This window comes from Lipotes vexillifer, unplaced genomic scaffold, assembly GCF_000442215.2.
Source record: "Lipotes vexillifer unplaced genomic scaffold, Lipotes_vexillifer_v1.1 scaffold79, whole genome shotgun sequence".
Lineage (NCBI taxonomy): Eukaryota > Metazoa > Chordata > Mammalia > Artiodactyla > Lipotidae > Lipotes > Lipotes vexillifer.
Genome location: NW_006775678.1, coordinates 884577 through 889309, shown reverse-complemented (window position 1 = coordinate 889309; position 4733 = coordinate 884577).

The window sequence follows — 4733 nt, the reverse complement described above, 5'->3', positions numbered from 1 at the left end:
GGGAAAGAGGCAGGAAGGGAGGAAACGGCCTAATGACGGGGTGCTGCGACGTGAACCTGTCCTGCACTGTGAAAGAGCCAGTTCACAGCTTCCCTAGCGCCTGTGAGAAAGAAAAATTCTTCACACGCATACGTGAAAAGCATTCTAATCCAGCCCCTAACTCCTCCTAAGGCCCCTCCACAGATCCCATGCTGCTCATGAAGCCGGCAAGTGGCAAAGTAAAAGCTGTGACATCTTCCCGTTACAGCATTGCCCCCAAATTCAACAAAGCGCCCTTAATCTACAACCTGTTGGCAACTGAATCATCAAAATAAACAAGAGCGATTATTTTCCCAACAGTAATAAAAAGGACTACTCAAAGATTCAGTGTTTCTTCATCTGAAAAGAAATAAAGGGCATGATTAAAGTCTGTGGGCACCCTGACTATGGCTCTATGATGCCATCTACTACCCCGCGGCCTCAATGTCTTTGTGTAGGTGACTATCCGACTCCTGGACTGAGAGCAACTTGGGGAAGGGACCTGGTCTCCTCCTTTGTGTCCCCAAAGCCCAGGACAATACCGGACACAAAGTCATCACACAACCCATATCTGTCCAGTGGGTGATGGATGACGCAGGGAAAGGAGAGCGTATAATCACGGACCCATCCACCAAAGTCTAGAATATACCAAATTAGGGAGTGTCCCCGAAACCTGAAGGAGACACTTCTCAGATGAACAAAAGGGCAGGGGACTTTACGTGGCATCTAGTCACTCAGTCAGCAAGCACTGTTTGACTTCCTTTTGCGCCCACCCTTTGCGGGTGACACTCAACAGGCCACCACCGGGATGAAGTGGTGAGGCCTGGGTCCACCTCGGGCGCAGACGGATGGGACAGCCTTGGGCATGTTCCTTAACCTTTTGGGGCTTCAGTTTCCTCATCGGAACAAAGAGGAAACTGGTTTCCAGTTCTAACAATCTATTGTCTTCTGATTCAAGGAAATATACCAAGAAGAAAACAGATTTAAGAAGCGTCCAGGAAAAATGTGTACACTAGCCATGTACATATGAAACCGCTATGCTGTTTCACAGAACCTCCTTTGGGGCTGGATGGAACACTGGACAGGCCCTGAGTGACAACTGTCACATTCAAGGTACACACTGTTCTAAGGCGAAAGGATTCACAGGTCATCACTGGCACGGGTCACAAAGTAAGGCCTGTCTCGAGCGGAAGAAAACATCTTAACGTGGCTGCCTGGGTTCTCTGTTGCCTCCCAGCTTGCCTGTGGTTTTAACAACACTTCCTAGTGAACACTTTCATCTTGCAAACAGCATTCGGAGTCAGTAAGTGCCCCCAGGAATGCTTATTGCAGACAACCAGCAGTAATACTCCCAGGGGGAGTTGGAGAGATGCAAGCTGGGCTGGCGAGGGATGCCGTGATCAGAGATTGGAGCGGTGGGACTGGTAGACACGGCTTCACAATGTGTGTTCCTTACAAGTAGATCTGCAGAAAGAACAGGTCCCTAACCCTGAATGCAGCACGGACCCAGGCAGGAATCGTAATAAGCTGTTCTGTGAGTCAACCTAGTAGAAAAGATACAGAATGCCCTTTTTTTTTCGGCTCCCTGCTTAATTCCATCTGAGCAAAATCTCAGGGTGAGTGGGAGGGAGGAGGAATGCGTGAGGCCATCCTTGAGTCGTCGCTGAGCCTGGGAATGATTCAGAGCCTGCGGCTCTGCGTCAGCAGATGCTTCAGCAGTTGGCTGGGTCACTGAGCTGGCTGGTCCGTGTCCGGATAGTTTGGCCACTCCCTTCCTGATTCCAAGCTACTGCTTAGATATTCCTTCCCTTCCCTTCTCTTTCGCTTCACCGTTACAGGGTTTCACGGTATTTGGCTTTCTCTGCATTAAGAGTACTCTCAGGGCAAGATTATCCTATGACTCATCCCTCCCCTATTCTACACGCTTCCCTCAGAATCCCTTGACAAAGCAGATTGGGGGCCTGAGGATATTGATCCAATACTGGTAGGATTAACCAAGTTTCTACACAGCCTCAGTCGTGAAGCATGAGGTTCTGTGGAATAACCAGGCCAGGGAAGGACCCAGGTAAAGGATAGAACCTTAGATTTAGGAGACCCACGTTCAGTTGTGGTTGGCATGACCAGACCATTCTTAGTCTGCTGTCTGTGGAAGGAGCCCCGATCCGGGCATCTCTGCCCTGCATTTTCTGGGTCAAGTGAAACAGTGTGCATGGGGGTGATTTGTGTAACAGTAGAACCCTCCATCAGCTCTCCTTCCATTAGCATGCACTCCAGAAAAACACATGAAAGGAATGTCAGTGGATTAATTATTTCGGGGGGGTCTGGGTCTCCTCTCGAGTGTGGATGATGCCAGGAGGGAGGACATGGGAGGGGAAGGAGGCGCGGGCCGGGCAGGAATGGCCCTCCTTTTCTCCAGATGGAAGCTTCTCAGGACCTTTACCGTGTATCATAGGCATGTGGACTGCACTCACGTGGTCTTTTCCAGCAAGGGACTTGGAATTATTTTGCAAAGTTTTGCTCATTTGATTCCCTAATAAATGTATCTGGAACAATCAGAATGGTCCCAGACAGAATGTGAGCCAGTGAATGCCCATTTCTGGAAATATCAGACACGTTTAACTTAAAAGTATCCCCAGTGCCCAGGGCAGCACCTGGCACATGGTAGCCACTCGACACATAACTTATTTGATAAATGAAGGGTTGAATGAACTGGCCTCTGATGGTCCCTCCAATCCTTTAATTTTGATTAAACAGATAATAGTTCATTTAGCCAAGTCACAGGAGAGAAGTTTTCGCCCAGCATAAACAGAACCTATTTCTTACTTTAAACACCTCTCAGAGAAAGAATGTGTTTCAAACCAGACCACCCGGCTGGTCCAAGTGCCCCGGAAGCTACATTGGGTTTAAAATGTTTGGATTTGCTATGACAGCCCACACACAGTTCATGTATAATTTCCTGATGGAAATTCATCGAAACATAAGAAAGAGGGACCTTGTGTACAGATTCAGTAATCAGCCTGGTAATTGATTAAAATCAGTAGAAATCAAATATGTTCTAGAATTTCTGAAAGGCCAGTTAGGCCACGTATAAGTTTACTAGAAAGTTGTCTTTTTATGATGACAAGTAGAAGACCCACACAACTTAATTGTTTACCTATAAGTATGGGTTTTACGAAACCTAGATATAAACCGGTTTTAGTTTTCCACATCTACCATTTTCCTAACTATTCATTTCAATTCAATAAGCATGGGTTGAACAATTACCACATGCCTAGCCTTGTGCTGGGTGCTCTGGGGGATGCTGCAATCTTTTTATTGACTCAGGAAGACAAGAAAATTCATCATCAGCTAAATTATTTAACAACAGCATATGAGAGGCAACATTCAGATGACATATTGGTTATGAGCACAAAAGGACCAGAATTTCCTCAGTAATTACACAGGCCTGGGAGCACTGCTATAAGATGAACCTTCTTGCCCCTACCAAACAGATGTCAAGGCATTTAGTGAGCGGAAGGATGGCCTAACAGTAGCTATTTAGTGTGATAATGGCGTTTGATGGTTTGGACACAAACACCATTGTCACACTCCACAGCTCTGTTAAGGAAAATCGGTAGCCGTGAAAGTGTTAATTTCACCTGCACATTCCACCATAGCCACTGAGCATCACCAGAGAGCCTCACCAGCTCCACAGAGAGACCTGAGCAAAGAAAAAGAGGGATAACGGGTCGGAAGCATCTTGAGCAATGGAAAGAAACAAAGATGTCGGACTTCTGTGTTCTGGAACAGCCAGGCTGATAAAGGGACCCACTGCCTTGTGGTCTGCTACCACCCACAATGTCCTCCCAGCAACAGGAAGGAAGACTTCCTCTGGAAATGAAGGAGAAATCTGTTTGTGTCAATTTTCTAAAATGGCTAAGAGGGGCTTCCCTCGTGGCGCAGTGGTTGAGAGTCTGCCTGCCGATGCAGGAGACGCGGGTTCGTGTCCCGGTCTGGGAAGATCCCACATGCCGTGGAGCGGCTGGGCCCGTGAGCCATGGCCGCTGAGCCTGCGCTCCGCAACGGGAGAGGCCACAACAGTGAGAGGCCCGCGTACCGCAAAAAAAAAATTAAAGAAATAAATAAGTAAAAGGGATAAGAGAGAAAGAATCCCCAGAGGGAATCAATTTTAGGAAACAAATACTTAGTGGAAGACCACATTATAAACTGTAATAGCATGACTGGATTCATTGATCCTCGCCGACTCTCTCCTCGCCATCTATCCCAACCCATCATCAGTAACTGTGGTCAATTCTGCAGTCTACGAACAATTATTTTGCATGGGAACCTACCATTTAGATGAGCTGTAATCCACTCTCAGTAACAGCTGTTGGATACAGAGGCATCCAACGGAGCTCAGATGTCACATCTTACTCACTGCAGTGGTTTCCCACTGCAGTAGCGGGTGGTAGATGAGAGGAGGGAACGATAGGAGGAAAATGGAGAGGGGAACTATTCCATTTTTTTGTTAATAATACTCCTTTTCTAGCAAAAGGGAGCCTCCTGTGAATAAATCCCTTCTGGTTTACTTGATTTTTTGTTTAAAAAAAAAAAAAAAGGGGTTTCTGACTGATGTATGAGCTCCTGCCCACAGTGGAGCATGAGAGCAAATAAAGCATTTTATCTCAGCCTTTCTTTTCCCCTAAAGGCTGGAAATGGAGAGGAATGGAGGCCAG